The 16,875-nt window shown below is 45.5% G+C and overlaps 1 protein-coding gene across 7 annotated transcripts in view; it reads right to left on the reverse strand.

The window, feature by feature from the left end:
* Positions 1-16,875, reverse strand: part of PARVA (parvin alpha) — a 62,082-nt gene that overhangs the window by 40,281 nt on the left and 4,926 nt on the right. The window contains exon 1 of one of the 7 annotated variants that reach the window (XM_046942258.1): positions 14,758-15,626. The exons of 4 other annotated variants lie outside the window; for them this stretch is intronic. The gene's annotated coding sequence lies outside the window, so the exon portion shown is untranslated. Of the gene's footprint in view, positions 1-2,513; positions 15,627-16,875 lie in introns of those variants that run through there. 2 more of the 7 variants (XM_046942256.1, XM_046942257.1) reach the window with 2 other exon arrangements.

The following is a 16,875-nucleotide window of genomic DNA, read 5'->3' on the forward strand; positions in this document are numbered from 1 at the left end:
TCTAACTTGCCGCTAGTTTTTCAAATCAGTGTATATGACCATTATGTACACTGCTGTTTGGTGCCGTCCTGTCACTGTCAGCACCACTGACTAAGCCGATGAGGCGATCCCAAATCAAGCAGGACTGCTTCCAAACTCCTGCAGGCCATTACAGATCTGCATGCAAGCATCTGTGGGCTGGACAGCCTGTCTCTGAGTTTACAGCGCTTCCTTACGCAGGCACACTCTGGAATAGTGAGATGAAAGGTAACTCTCCAGCCCACTGTGTAACTCTGGCACTGATTCTAAATCCCCAGAGTCTGAATTTTAATCCAAGAAATGTTGGTATCAGTGTTCCACGTGCTTGGTCCACTCAAGGAGCCGTCCGATGGTCAGTACCTGGGTGACCTAACACTTCACCATGCGGTCTCACAGGGCTCCGACCTGGATTCACAGTCTGCTTTGATGAGAGCTAGCAGAAGAAGCTTCAGTTTCTCTGTACATTATTGGCTGGGGTGTTGGGTCCACAAACCTCTGTTTCCCGTGATCTACTTGACACAATATATACCATACCACCTGAAAGACCAAGCTTAAGAGGAAGGTCTCACTGGCTTTAAAGAGATCATTTGTTTCCTTTCTGATGGAGGCCTGTAAGAACCACAGTAAAGGTATAAAAATCAAGCTACTATAATGTTTGTGTCACGTTGACTTCCACCTCTTCTTTTAGATTACCCTCTAGAGACCAAGTCAGGAATTACTACAGTGATTAGCTGGAACTGATTAAGCACTCTTTGCCCTCTTTCTGTAAAATTTAACAAATAACCCCTTAAGTGAGTAAAGGTGTAAAAACAAATCTATCCCTGCAGCTAAATCCTATTGAGGCTACATGTTGTCAGCACACGCCTCTGGGATAGTTTGTAACAGCAAAATCAAGCCTATCTAGCACATAGGAGTCCGGTCTGCTTGGGGTGGCAGTGCTCTTCCCCTGTTCTCTACTCGACTGGCCCGGACTAAGTAACGAGAGCTGTTCCTATCCAACTTTCTCTAGACTACTGGCAGTGATCAGTATTTCAGCTTTACCTAACGGACAATCTCTGGGCTATTGCAAACCTTACGTTGGCAGCTTAACCTAGATGGAAATCTGCATCCATCCTTAAAAAGCCACGATGTTATGATGCGGAATACCGATAAAAGAAATCATAACACCACTACACCTTGCTTTAAAACTCTATTCTGAAATACAGACTTTAATTCATCTGAGTATTTATTTCTAGTTTGAATGAGATAAAGGTAGGTGAGAATGCCCTGCTGACTGATTCTTCAGCTCAAGCACAAAACCTAATCTCCCAGAGAGCTCCAAACTCACTTTTATAACTCTATGAAACACTGCATTTGTGAACAAATTAACCCATTTCCCTGTTAGCTCTCCAGACATGACCATGGACCCAAAAACTCTTGCTTTTCTTCATATACACCCATTTTCATTAGTACCACAATGCAAGTCAGATAAATGCTGTCTTTAGTCACCTGTGCAGCCCAATTGCTATTAACAAGTCTTGTGGCAGCCAGGATAGCGTTCAAACCCTTTTTCTATAGCTGTGGTTGCTCTGTGGCATTAACAAGAACAAAGTAAAACCTCACACTTGTCACCGAGGTAAGCATCTGCTGACTCTGGGCACAAACAAGGGCCAACAAATCCCTGTTGTTAAAGAACTACAGTGGCACTGTGATCCTCACCATATCGCTCTGATGCAGATAATGATCTTTATCACTGTTTTATGGAAAACAGACAAAAATGAGAATTTGCCTGCAGCCTCAGAACAGAACCAGGGCCAGGACTCGGGGGCTGCTGGCTCCCAGGCACAAGCTGCAGTCAGTCCCCTACTCCGCCTGCATAAGCTCCACAAACACACCAGGGCATCACCTTTTGCAGCCCTTCATTCTGAACATACCTGCCACCCTGTACATCTGTCTGTCACCTCCAGCTCTTGGATGTTGTCACCCTTCCACTCCCTCACCTCAGCGCTGCTGCTGTCACTTCCTCCCCACCTGCACTCCTGTGGTTTTGCCCTTCCCCACCCTATGACCCGAGGCACAGAGCCAGAGCTGGTATGTCCAGTAGATCTTTTCTGGGTCCCTCGGGGAGCTGAACCAGAGGTTAAACAATGAAAAACAACCCTCCATGCAGCCAATTTAATTTATCGTATTTTGAATGCAAATACTTAAAAAGTGTAAGAAGGGCTGTTAGCTCTCATGGCCCACTTACTGGCACCTTAAATTGACTGAACGTTTGGCCTCAGAAGTCTGTTTGCTCCTCAGAAGGAAGAAGTGTTGACAGTCGGCTTCACATCAGTAATGTCCTACATCGTGTAGCCCTCAGCAGCCTCTTGTGAGTTCTGTAAAAATCTTTTCTGACAATTTTTTAAAGACTTGTTTTAAAAACACTACAAAAAAGAATTTGCTCAGTCTATGCTTCTAGAAACCGGTGCTGTCAGAGTTAAGTTCAAAAGTACCACACTGGTAAGAGAAAATACCTCCTAGGTGATCCAAGGCTTCAATGGAAGCTTAAAGTGCAGTAAAGTGAAGATGTCGCCTTCAACAACAAAAGGAATCTACCATTTTGTTGAAGAGTACCAGCCATCCAGCCCGCTCTGATGAACAAGCAGGAGATTTCCAGCTTCTGGGCACTCACACAGTAAACCTGTTGGTTTATAATTACAGTTCTCTTTGCCTTGCCAGAGCAGGGAGAAAAGGGCAGGCAGAGGCTGAGCGCTGCCCCAGCAGCACCTGCATGCAAATGCAGCACTATCAGCTTAGGGGCTCCAGAGGGAACCACTTGCCATAAGTAAATGCAGTTTGACAGCAGCTCCTAATAAGAGGAAGGAAACGAGGGAGAGAAAGAAAAGTGATAGGAGACAAAAGGACTTTATAAAACAGGGCTTTATTGCTTTCATTTGTAGCATTTTCTCTTTGTTCCGTTTAAGCACTGAACTTTCCCATTCTAGATACTGCACAAAAGAAGTACCTATCTAAAAAAGTTTATTTCATTCTGGAGCTGTCCTGCAAGGTGCCTCACAGAGTCCGCACTCCATTATTAGGAGGAACAATGAACTACCTCTAATTAATTTGGCACAGCCTTTGCTTCTGATACCAATCAAATCAATATTAATGGGGAGTTTGTGCTCTCATTACAGCACAAAACGGGTACCAATCTTCTCGTGAAGATTTTTGGACCGCAGACTGTGTTGGAGGTCAGTGTAGCCGGCCTCTCCTGTGCCACCCCCTCCCCTTCCCTCCACCCCCTTTTTTCTTTTAAACAGGATGGAAAAAAATTATAATGGTGTGCTATGTAGTACCTGGATACAAATCCACATTCGGGTTGCCTACAATGAAAGACCGAAACCAGCCCAATATGAAGAAATCTCAGTCTAAGAAAATAAAGATTTTAGTAGCTCACAGAGCTCAAATTAAACACTTAAATAGGTAACACTAGATATTTCTCATGCTGCCTCCCATTTCTCTATTTATTTTTATCTGCAGGATCAGGCGTGTTAGAGAGGGAGGCCTGGTAAGAATTGCCTCAGCCATCATTCTTGGTTACTTACATCTGTGGTCAATTTTCCACACTTTCTTCCATAAAAGGTAAACGAGGCACTGTACTTGCAACAGGATAATCTAAACAATATGAACAATGTTACTGTTAAAGACCATCTGGCTCATCAAGCACAGCTCCAGACTTTTAACTCCTTGAATAAAGTGTGGAACCCCGCAGCGGATTTTTTTACCCAAAAAATCATTTTTGAAGCGCTACAGGCAGAGCTCCTGGAGATACGTGGGAGCTGCAGCCTAAGGAAACTCGTTTTCTTATTTCACCCCTCTCGTATCCTACATCTGCTGCATCCAGGCTGCAGACAGGCACTCAGACGTCACATTTCTCTACGAAAAGCCCTCTAAAGTGCTCCGCAAGAGGTTGTGTGCCGGCTGTACACACAGGGCTGCGTTTCCGAGGGGAGACGGGAGGGTTAAGTATTTCGCAACTCACTCTCACGCCTGATCCCTGATCCCGCCACTTCTTAAAAGGTAACAGAAGTCAAAGAAGGGTCACCAGAATGGCAGGAAAAAATGTGGGAGGGGTGAGGCTGAACACGACCAAAGAAGGCTTTTAATTGTGCGCAACTGCTTATCTGGTAGATAAATTAACAAGGGGCCGGTCCCTGGGAGAAAAACACGTTGGAACAAGGCCGGAACGAAACTCGCTGGCAGGAGGCGAGCTGGCAGGGCCAACAGGGAGTCCTCGGGAAGGCCGAAGCGCAGAGCGGGCCGTGGCAGCGGCAGGCCGGCTGTGCCTCAGCTCACACACACACACACACACACACACACACACACAGGGGCAGCGGCCCACCCAGCGCTGCCGAGGGGTTCGCTTCCGCTCCCGGAGGCCTGTGTAGCACAGCCGCTCTGTGGGCACGGAGGAGTTAAATATCCTTACGCATTTAAAGGCCTACAGGCTCCAAAACGCACTTTTTCCAACTGAGCGACAGCTGGAATTAAATGTCGTCGGGCTTCGGTCAGTCTTCTCCCTGCTGCGGCTCCACAAGTGCTGTGCACACAGAGGGTTAACGGCCCTGTCTGGCTGGGCTGTAGCAGAGGGCAGGGCTTTGCTTCTCCAGAGGGCTTTTTCTTCTCTCCAAAGTAGTTTTAATGGCATTATTAAAAAAGAAAAAAGAAACAAAAAAGAAACAAAAAAGACTACCCCACAACTGTTTTCTTGAAATACTTTAATGTTTTTTATTTAATTTCTAAAAATATTTTTGGAAAGCAAAGCAAAGCAAATGAATTAGGGCGTAGTTAAGAGCTTTTCTTGTAGAGTAAACAACACGAGAATTAATTCTCACAATCACTGGTTCCTTGCTTACAATCCTACATCTTGCTTTAACCAGAAACATCACCCGAGCTGGTTTCTAGGTGAAGTGCCCACCAGCAAACCTTCCCCTACAGCAGCATTTCTCCAGCCACTCCGCACAACACGTGCCCGCAGCCTTCCTTCACAGGTCTGCTCTCATCTGGATCGAGTCCTCATCTAAGCTCGCTTATTGTAAGCCCCCTGCACTGAATGCTGACGTACATACGCCCCATTCTTAGCTTAGAAAATGTTTTTAAGATGCAATCATGGCACTTCTTTTTATTTTTAAAGAAATCCAATTTAAAATATGCTCATGACTCATCATTAAAAAAAAGGAGCTTTGTTACAGTAAGCAAGATAGGTCAGGCAGTTCTATGATTAATAGGGTCAAAAAGCTACAATTCATATTTAAATCGTCAGTTGCTCACACTGAAACAATTAACCCTATCTGGTGAGCCCCGCCTGCATACCAGCCAAAAACGTAACATCTCTCACAGAAGGAACATCACACAGCCAAACAGTAACCCCAGCGCCCTCCCACGTGTGCTCTTCTCAAAGCCCCTTCAAATAAAGAGTGAAAAATTTATCTGAATTCGAGTTTTTCTGTGCGTAGCTTTTCCAAAACCAACCTGGCTTGTACATGTGTTAGAGGACAGCATGGAAACCAGACGTACCCCAGTGGCTGGTTTCCTGCCAAAGCACCCTGCTCTCCGGCGTCCTTTATCACGTTCACGCTTAACCCGTAACATTTTTCATCTAAAAAGCTCTTTGAAAAGGAATTCTCATCATCGCTCCATTTCATGTAGCTAGAAACTGAGGCACACAAGCATCCAAATCCGATGCAGGAAGCTGTGCCACGACATGAGCGCCGCTTTCATCACACCTTGTTCCCAAACTCGTTGCTCATTCTCACTCTCACATGACCATCCATCATCTCTTGCACAGGCATTCGCAGGTCATTATGGCAAATTACAGCAGGGAAGAGCCTCAGATTAGAAGTAACCAACCAGCACCAAAGGTTGGCGCTAACTTACACCAGTTCTCTGAGCCCGGATGTTCTACAATCACATGAACACTTGGGATGGCGTAACACCCCAGGAGCTACAATGAGAGCGGGACTCTGTCCTTCAGTCTGCTTGTAGGGCTAATGGAACTACAGCAGTAATGCTCAAACTGAAGATAAAGGTGGTCCTGCTTTCTAATGCCTTGCTGCGCACACGAAATCACACGTCCTCAGGACCACAGGATCATTCACTAGAGAAGGTGAACAGGGAACACACATTCAAAAAGCAGTATTCCAATAAATAAACAAACACGCACAACCAATATTAAGAGGTGGATCTCTAAAAAGCTCGTGGCAAAACTGAGGAGCTCCTCACACAACCCGCGGAAGGCGCCAACAGCTCCAAGCAGTCAACTGCCAAACGGGAAAATTCACCCAAGAAAGGTATTTGGAGAAAGTCTGGGGGATGTGCATGCAAGGACTTGCCAAAGGCAAATTGTTAGAAGCTGGCAAGGCATTCTGAAGAGCCATCATATGTGTTCACACTCTTCTCAAACTCCTCTCCAGCTGCACATCCCTGGTGTCTAAGTGCTATGCTGCTCAGGCCTGTGCTAACCCATTTTTATGCTAACTAGAGAGAGACAGTTGCTACTTAAAAATAAGCTAGGTGAAACCTTAAGTTAATGTAAACAATCCAGACCTAACGTTTGGTTTCTATGTAGATGGCAGACATGAGAAAATAATTATATCCACGAGCAACTGTGAATGAATGGAGAGACATCAACTACCTTCAGTTCGGCATGAACCCAGAGGCCCAAGGCCCACAGTGCCTCTCCAACTCAGAAACGCTCATGCGGCGCCACTACTGATGCCAGCTGGAGAGCAGGACTCTCTCTGCAAGAGCAAAGAACTGAGCAGAGGATTCACCAGAAGATCATTCATGTCCTCAGCCACTCTCCACAGGCACAGGCTTCAAGTACAACAGCTCACATTAAAGAAATCTAAGCTACATCCACATCCACTTCACTTCTTCTTGAATGCCTACAAAGAGTAAGGATTCATTTTGGGCCCGGGTGCTAAGTAAAAGTCAAAACTGGTGCTGCATAAACATGCTCTGAGCACATGATTTGTCAAAACTGGAAACAATTATTTCTTTTTCCTCCTAATGTTTGATTTCATTCAGTGTATCAGAACCTTTGCACATGCCAGGAAGTAAACAACCTGTCTCCTTTAAGAGGAGAGAGGGAAGCTAACAGAGATCACTTCTGAATAAAGAAGCAATCTCCTCCTCTTCTGGAGAATGAAGTTAGAAAAAAGGGTAGCGGCATTCTGCAGATGAAATCCCCGAGAGCAGAAGCTGCACATTCTGACCCACATGCTGTACTAACTGCCATGAAGTAAAAAAATAAAACGCTTGAGCTGCTGCTGCTTCTGCAAAGGATTCAGTGATGGCAACAAGAATGCACGTGAATGCTTTGAAAGTCTGGTAAACTAAGTGTAGGACAAGGGGAACTCTGCTAAACATAGCAAACTTCACTACAGCGCCTGGCTGAAGCAACTGAAGAAAACTGCTGTAGCTGATTGTGCTGTCTCTGGGTCTTGGCATTCATTATTTAAGTTCAGTGGAAACTGTTCAGCCTTGAAGTAGACTGACTCATCCACTTTAAATTTCAATTTCCTGCAAACGATCCATTAGTTTTTGGCAAGTTTCACACTGCACAGTGCTTCCATGAAAAGATCAGTTCCCAAACTCTGGTTTCTACAATGCTTTTTGTAACAGAGGTTTATTAAACGCAGAATTTGGAGTTATTCGTATCCTTAAAAAACACACTGTGATTCTCACCTGACAATTTCCAACACGTGGCTGCTAAGGTAAATGAACGGCCCTGTTCCTAAACGTTCTCTTCTGATGTACCTGTTGGGACAAATCCTACTGGGCTACACTGTACTCTCCAAACGCAGCAGGCATTTATATGAAAACAGAAGTTGCTGTTAAGATGCATAGGGTTAAGTTTTACCTGACCAGGGAAATACACAAATATTTGCACAATATCTGCAGTTCTCCAAAAAGTGCACTGTGCACTCTTAGACTTCTCTGGGTTTTCCAAAGGCTGAAGCGAGTCACATGGTAAGTAAATGTTACTTCCATCATTTGCAACTACAATTGTTTTTTACATTTACTATTTCCCTTCAAGTATTTTGTCACCAAGCAGTATCCGAAATATGTCAATAACACAAAATGGAAAATAACTGTGGTGTCTTCAACACCACCATTCAGTAACTGTAGATGGATGTGGTCTAGTAAATGGTGATCAGAAAAATTCTGTGTCTTATGTCCCCAGGACATAATTATTTAGAAATGAAAAAGAGAGCAAATCATTAACACACATACATGTGAAAAAAGCTTTCAAAGTACTTGGTAGGATTCCAAATCCATACGTGTTCCAGTTCAGCTGACACAGTAGAAAGGCTTTTTACCCTAAAACTGTTTTATTGAATTTGTGCACCTTGCAGAATGTGGGGCTGTGTTTATCCATGCTCTAAGAACGCTACAACAAACAACAGCAGAGATTTCCTCACCTGAGCATACCTTACATGGATCCACACATGGCAACCACAGACAGGTTGCAGTTTCCACGTTCTTTCAGTTCCCCAGTCCTCTCTCCTGGGACTGTCAGCAAGTACAGATAATTAACTGAGATTTGTGAGATACTCTAACTCTTCACAAGAACTGTCCTGATCTCATCCACATAATTTTACTTAAGTGATGCAGCCATCAAATGGTAATGGATTTTTTGGCCGCTATGGAAAAGTTCAGATGTGACAATCTAGGCAAGACGGTCCTGCAGCAAAAAAGTTTTACACAATATAAGAAAGCTCCAGAAAGTTTTGAAAGGCTTGCTTTCATGTGTTTTAAAATATCCTGCATTAGACTAAGAAACATTTGTGGGAACTTAAGTATCTTTTCGGGTATCTGGATCTCATGTGCATTTGGGTGTTGAAAAGACAGTTATCAGCCCTACAGGTGCCTGAATCCCAGCTGGTAAAGTCCACTAGATAGCTAATTCTCAAGTGCTGGACTTGAAAACAGCTGCTCAAATTCAGACAGGCACAAACCTTATTCAGAAGACAGGTGCCTGTTTGCTGTCCCTCTATTCCACGCTAGACTTTGCATAAGTATGTCCCCTGTAAGCAAGATATGCAAAGATGACATACCAAAGTTAAAAAACTTATTACCTACTGCAGACTTTCCTTACTTTCTGCACATGCAAGGTGGCATTGGATGTTTCAGAGCAATGCTGGCTTTATTTTTCTACCATGGAAGTTACTTCAGATCAGTAAGAAGTCTCTACTGCTTGGCTGAAATCACACGGAAGCATCCCCAAAGACTGGTTAAACACTTGAGCCATCAGCATAACCTTACCTCTTCTTTCTGAGTTTTTGGTTTTCCTTTTTTGATCAATTTTAATTACTGTATTTTGAAGAGGTGCCATTTCTTGTAGCTACGCTTAAAGTTCAGCATATCTAACAAAGCAACTTCACTCACTCACCTCCATTTTCAAGGCTATAATAGCACACTAGGGCTCGATCCATATCCGTAGGTCTTTAAGCACATGAATGGTTTCTTGACTCCTCTACTTGACTTGTCTGTCTGCATGGTTATTGTTAAGCAAGGAATTAAGCACTTTGTCAGACTGATCCCAAGCACGTAGCATCTGAACAGCATGAATTTTTGCTCAGCTGTATGAGAAAACTTCACCCAAAACTTCATCTTTAAGTAGCTGCCTACACAGAGGTCTACTTTCCTGATGGAAGAATAACATACAAGCATTCTTATCTCTCTGGGATTTATTCCTGAAACTGGAGACCAATGGTTTGAATTGGGGAACTGAACGAAGCAGAGCTGTCTATTAGTCATCCAGGGGTTAAGCTAATTTGTTAGTGCTCAAGCTATTTCTTGCCATCGGCCACTGTGCATCCACTCTTTAAATTCTGAAAAGAACACCAACCTTTAATCTGTGGTATTAGTTCCTTTGACAAAATGGAAGATTATGCCTTTTTCCCCACAAGCCTTCATGCGAAGCTTAGCTAGCTTCCATCTGGTCTGGCTAATTAAATGTAAGTTAACATTAAGTTAAGAGCCAGCTCCAGCCCACAGACTTTCTATTCTGTGCCTGCAGATTTATTAATTGGCCAAACTATCCGAGAATTTAGTTCCAACTTTTGATTACTTCTATTTTCTTTATGCTCTCGTGAAAACAGGGCGATGTTTTTGAAGCCATATTTGCATCATTTCAGCTCAGAAACACAAAACACAAAGATACGCTAATAAGATTCTGAACAGCCATAACACTGCCAGTTTTTTTCCTTCTGTATTTGACGTGTTAATAAAGGATCACAGTAAAGTGTGAAGGATCTGCCTATTATGCACAAGATGTGGGCTCGCTGGAGCTGGGCGCTTCTAAGCTGGCTGTGACCCACAATCTGGCCCTATATGTACTAGGACCGGGGCTAGTTGTTGCATTCCTTATTCAGGCAAAGCTTTCTTTGACCTTAAGGGGTGTCAGGCTGAATGAAGAACAAGGGGATTAGATCTGGGGACTTACTCATTGTACTCCTGCCCGCAGTTAACTTCTGACAAAATCAGTTTGCAGAACAGCAAACACAAGTACCTCGTAGTTCTACATGGGGCTTCTTGCTGTCTTGTTTTTAATATCAACTGCAGGTAGCAGCAGTAATTCTGGCTCATCTATTTTGCTCTCTTGAGCAAAATACATATAGAGGGAGTTCAGCTTCATATTAAATCGAAACACTATCAAGGCGTGCAAAAGAGAATTTAGAAAACAAGCTTTAAAAAAAAATAAGGAAGCAAAATGAAAGACAAATGAGGAAATGGGAGCAGTGCTCTGTTTCCACCTTGTAAGCTGCAGGTTGGCACACGAGCCCATCAAGTCAATGAATCCTTCCTGCCTCGGTTTCTCCAGAGACAGCAGAAATGAAACAAATATTTACTTCTTTCTGAGCTTCTGCACAAATCCCTGGATACTCAGAAAGGTGTGAATGAAAGCACTCTGTGCAAGGAGGGGTTGTCAGCAATGACCGTTACGTTGGAAATAGAAATGGCAAAAAAGACGGAATGGAAATAACTGAATAGAAATGGCAAAAAAGACTGAAAACAAAAATGCTGCTGTTGCGGACCGCAGGCCGGCAAGGAACTCGAGGTACTACTAAGTTGATCCTCTAATCAATTTATCCCGCTTCTCCCTCACCCACCAGGCTCTTGGCGTTTTTCTCACAAAGCTCTGACTCCACAGCCACACACCGCAGCTCTCCCATCCCCGCAGCTCAGCCCGGGGACGAGGTCTCGACGTGGAGCTGCTACCCTGGACTCAGACAAAGCAACTTAGCTCACAGCGTCTGACAAAACCCTCTGGGAGCAGCAGTTCAAGAACGACGCGCGAGAAGCGAAGGGCGGCTCGGGCTCCCGCGGCGGCGGCGGCTTCCCCCGGCAGCTGGAGCCACCTTGTGCCCCGCGGCGCACCTGCACCCTGCGCCGGGGGAGCGGGGCGGCACGGCGGCACGGACAGCCCGCCCCGAGCCGCCTCCTGAGCTGCGGCGGAGCGCTGCCGACGACCGGAGAGCTCCGACTGCTCTGCGGCGCGTTTGACTTGACGGCACAACTGCGGCCCCGAACTGCGCCTTACAACAAAACCGCTCCGGCCTCTTCCCGTTCTTCTCCCTCACGCGCCCCGACGACAAGTCAGGCGTATCATCTTTTGGATCCGGCGCTGCAATACGTTACGCTGCATTTACTCCGAGCGCCCTGACATTATCATCATCTTCTTTTGTGCCCAGCAGCAACCGCGGCTCCTATAATGTCATTATTGTAATTAAGAACAATCTGAGCCATTGACAGCACTGCCTCGTTTGCTCTAGAATTCCCCGTGCGTTACTGTTCTTCTAAAGCAATATCTCACCACTAATAGTTTGCTGCTTTAGAACTGCCCACGGTTACGAGAAAAAAAAGTTATTAGGCCCAGCCTGACTCGATGGGCCAAGGAGAAATTGGTCAGGAAAACATAAAGGGAAGGCCTTGCGCTGGCAAAGCATTACGCTTTTCTCTACAGACACTGAAAATGGATTCACACCCTGCCAACCTATTCAGGCCGTTACCCAGGTGAGGAAGCTTATTTTGGCTTGCTTCAAAAGGGCCACCTGTACAGATACAAAAGAAAACATCTCTCTCTTCTTCCAGTAAATGCGCCCGAAGTACTTCTCCACCTAAACCCTCCCTTTCATTAATCCAGCTCACAGCTGGGTAAGTAGGGCACTGCAATTTAGACATCCTTGTCTGGGAAATTCTGACCTTAACGCCCACGTTTGCAGCACACGCGGTACCAAGGCTGTCTTGTCCATCTACTTGTGAACAACGACGCCTGCTTGTTTGCTGTGCCACGTGGCCCGCGATACTCCCACAGCTGCTTAGCACCCAAGTCTCAGCCTGCCCACGATTCCAGGAAAACAAGCCTGAGCCCCGAGTTCCTGCCCCCCCTCTCAATTCCCTTTTTCCAAGTGCAATTCCACAGGTTCACTACCAGCGAAGGCTAAGCTCACCCAGCGCTAGCGCAGTGCCACAGACCGCTTGCTCTGCCAGCGCGTGCAACAGGAGGGGCACCGTCAGCTCTACGTGAAGTGCAATGAGAGGAGGCAGAAGGACTCGCCAATGACTCCAGCTACCAGGAATGACTCGCAGAAATATTCCAGGAATTTTCTTTCGCAAAGGTAATCAAGAAAAACAAGATCAACAAGATATTGCCCAATAGCGGTAAGCTATGCGCTGGCTAATACATACACCAATCAGAAATCACCAGGAGAAATGAAAAGTCTAAAAGAACAGCAGTATTGTAAGATCATGACCAGCGCGCTATCCAGAATTCTGTATTACATTCACATAAGTAAGAATTTCTTATGGCACCACGTGCAGTTATTTCAGACAGGCTTCTCCAAAACGAGAGGGAAAGCAGAACATTTGGGAGACAGCAGAGTCTCGTTACTTAACCCTGCCAATCTTCAATATTGAGTACGACCATCGCTTGGTCGAACGGTGGCACACTGCAGAGCCAGGTGCAGGATTAGGGGGAACAGATGGTGGCTAATCTTTCTAATACAGCTCTGCCAATACAGCTCAGTAACTCACTCCCGACCACTCACGTTCCCGTTTTTCTTTTTTTAATTATTTTTTTTCCCTGGTCCTTGGATTTCTCTGGCCTGAGCACAGGTTGCCAAGGGATAGCCGCATGGAAGGCTAAGGATCCACACAGGGCTGCTGCTTTCGTTTTGCTTTTGGTCCAAGACATTTTTTGTTTGTGTTTCAGCCTGGTCACCAAAATGAATTAACTCACTGGCTCATTCAGCACACATGCGCACACACCCAGTCCCACGAGGGCTCAGCATATTAAAACCAAGTCATGTTATCTATTAATAAGTATTAACACACCAAACATAAGCTGTGAGACAACACAAATACTGAGCGAGGCTCCAAGTGTCCTTTCGTCAAGCAGCACAGTGAAGAGCAGCAGGTTAAAAAGCTTCTGCTCCCTTGTACTCAAAGAAGCACTGGATGTGCTAGGAGCTGGAGCAGGAAGGCATCAGGAACACACACAGCACACAATGCCTCAGTCACACCCCACCCTGCACTGGAAGAACTGCATGTGAAACGGCAAAGTACCACAAAATCTCTTGCTTTCCAACTCCTCCTCTCTCATATAAAGCGGCATCGTGCTGCTTCCAGCACAGCACTGACTGCACCTAGCACGGTGTCAGCTGTCCTGTCAACGTGCATCTCTTTCTGGTTTGGCTCGCATTTTAGTTAAGAACCTATCGTGAGTAATGCAAGTCAACATCACCACGTGAGGAACTGGCGTGAGGAGGAAGAGAACAGAAGCTGTAGATGGGAAAGCACCAATATTTAAGCAACGCTTCAACTACTGCTTTTGTAGAACTTCTCTTTGTAAAGAACTGTGCTTCTGCAACGAATGACTTCACCTCCAGCAGCATCAGCATTTTGCTGAGGACTGCAGAAATAGGGGTTAAGTTAAGAAGCAGCATTGCATTGCAGTTACAGCGAAGTAACAACAGAACCAACTGTTCTTACCTTAACGTCAGTGAGAAAGGCAGGAAGTCCCATATTCAACTATTCATTCTCCATGGGACGTGGCTTAATGGTTGCAGAAGACATAAAAGAGGGAAAAGATATATCCCAGATATTCAGTTCAAGGGACCCTCGTAGAAGTACAGACTGACACTTCGAGGAAGCTGGGCTTAGGTTGGAGGTTTTCAAGATGTAGAACCTCACAAAGTACTAACTAAACCCAGAGAGAACTCTCTGGCCAAAGTCTTGGACTCTTCTCTTACCTTCAGGACAGATTCCTTAAACGCTAAGGAAAATACTACAAACCTACAATTATGGAGTTTCTTAATGGCATGCTCACTTTACTGAGGATGAAAGTGAGGACATCTTTATTGTGTTCTACAGCTTCACTTTGTTATAATTATCTTCGTGTTGAAGACTGAATGACTATTTCTGTGCACGCCTGGTATTGGGGATAGTGTATTTTAAATCTGGAGATGTAAACAAAAAGTTAACATGGAGATAAAGGCACATGGTATTTAGCTAGCTCTCTTCTCACCACGGTTCTGCTCTGTAATTTGGAAGCACGGGAAGCCCTTCACCAGGTTGCTCAACGTTGATTTTACTTCACCACTTTCATCTTTTTTACCCTTCATCTAGATAATTAGCATGCATCTAGACAACTACAGCAGAGACCAAAAAGAATGGACAAAAGATGCTGTAACTGCACCTTCACCACACCTGGCCAGCCAGAGGCGTGAGCTTGTTGAACAGGAGCACTCCACCTTGGGATGATCTCCAGAAGTCCCCCTCCAATATCCACTGTTCAGTGAACCTGCAGCCCAAGCTTGCCAGTCTCTATGACATCACAGTCCAACTGGCAGCCTGTGGCCCGCTTCCTTCCCTCCTTAACCTACTGAGTACAGATTTAGTTTTATCCTGTGTGAAACCTACAGAATTGCTGAAAATTAAAAAACTGCTGAAATGGGGAACATACAGGAAACACAAGGCATGTTTCTTAGCAGCTATCTTACCCACAGAATGTAAGTCAAATGCAAATACAGTGGCTCAGTGCCCCCGTGCAGGCATTCAGAGATCAACTGAGTTACTGGCTATCCTGGGTCAGCACAGCCCGGCCCCAGCACCTGCCAGTAACGGGTTCTGAACGCCAAAACAGGAGGAGGCAAAATTCTTCCCTTGGCAAACCTTCCTGATGTTCATGGATTTTGTGACTGAAGATCTAGTGAAAACAGTGACATTTTTTAGAATAATTTGGGGCTCAGCTGTGACTTCTGAAATTCAGAAATGCACTCCGAAGCAACACTTTCACATCTTTGAAACTCCTGAAGCCTGTGAAGCCAAACAAACAAGACGACCCCACAAAAGCCAAGTTTCTTGAATCCAAAACCAAAGAGAGGGCACTAGATAGAACAGACGCTGCAATGAGATCGTGACAAGTTCTAGCAAAACTGAAATGTCAGAAGATGAAAATGCAGACAGTAGGAGGAAAAAAAGCTATAAAAATATGCAATGCATACAGATGAAGAACTCTAGGTCATAAATTACTGCACACAGGGGCTACTGCCACAGTTTGTGAAAGTATAGTGCCTGAATTAATACATGGCCCTTGACATCATGTATGAGCAGTAACGAACACCCAACAGCGAACTGCATCTCATAGCGCTGATCAGTGCCTGCTGGTTGCAGAGAGCACAACTGCAGAAGGAAGAGACAGACAGGCAGAGAAGGACAGACCCAAAAAGCCACAGCAGTTGCTCCAGCACCTGTGCGCACCCAGCAGGGCAGGGGACACCAGCTTACAGCGTGCCAGCGCTGCCACTTGGTCCAGGCCCAAGAGCTGTGTTGGGAGGGCTACTGCCATCACGACATAAGTAACAGCTGGGTTTTCTGTCTACACCGACAGCAGTGTTTCAGAGGCAATTATCTGTCTTTTCACCCAGCAATCCTTTCAACCCTCAGAGCAGAGGACCCCCTCCAGATATCCTGAGATCTGGTTTCAAAGGGTTGAAAACAAAAACCACCGCTCTCCTCCCGATTACTTTCTTCCTTAGCCCTGCCCTTGTGCTTAGAAAGGCTCGCAGGGACAGAATGACAACAAAGAGGCAGGTGAGCCTTCCCTCTGCTTTTCTTTCCACCTTCCCCGTTCCTCTCACTCAGCAGAAGTATTCCATCTGCTTTCCGGGACTGGCACCAAGGCAGTATCCCTCCAGGGGCAGAGGGGCAGGCTGTGCCCAGCACCAGCTGCACAGCTGGCTGTGACACCCTGCTGGTACACTGGGGACATGGGGACGTGGTAAGCAGCAGCAGGGAAAGAAGATTACGCACACGTCAGTTGCTATGCACTGAAGTTGGAGGTAAAATGCATTACGGCAGACATGAAAGCAACAGCTATCCTGATGGTGCAGGAAAGCCCAGCACTGATGTGCCGATACGCCGCAGTACAAACAGAAAGCAGAGATAGAAGGGTGCCGATAAAGCTTTCCTCATGACATTTCTTCCTCAAAGGAAATACAGCGTGTGCCTGCAGGGCACCAGGACAGAATGAGCACACAGAAGCCCATTTTCATTTGTGCTACATGCTACCGATGGATATTAGCAAGCATGACAGTATGACAGTAGAGCTGACAGTTCTTCCGATCCACATATTACGTACACTAGCAAGTGACAGCAGCAGCAAAGAATACACCTAGAAAGTATTTAAGCTGATCTAGAATCCCTCATGCAAGAAACAAGCAGGTGAGCAGAACATGTCTACTGACTGAGACTTTTCAGTCACAGAATTGTAGGGGCTGGAAGGGACCTCTAGAGATGATGCAGTCCAACCCTCTGCAAAGCAGG

This window comes from Gallus gallus, chromosome 5 (genome assembly GCF_016699485.2).
Source record: "Gallus gallus isolate bGalGal1 chromosome 5, bGalGal1.mat.broiler.GRCg7b, whole genome shotgun sequence".
NCBI lineage: Eukaryota > Metazoa > Chordata > Aves > Galliformes > Phasianidae > Gallus > Gallus gallus.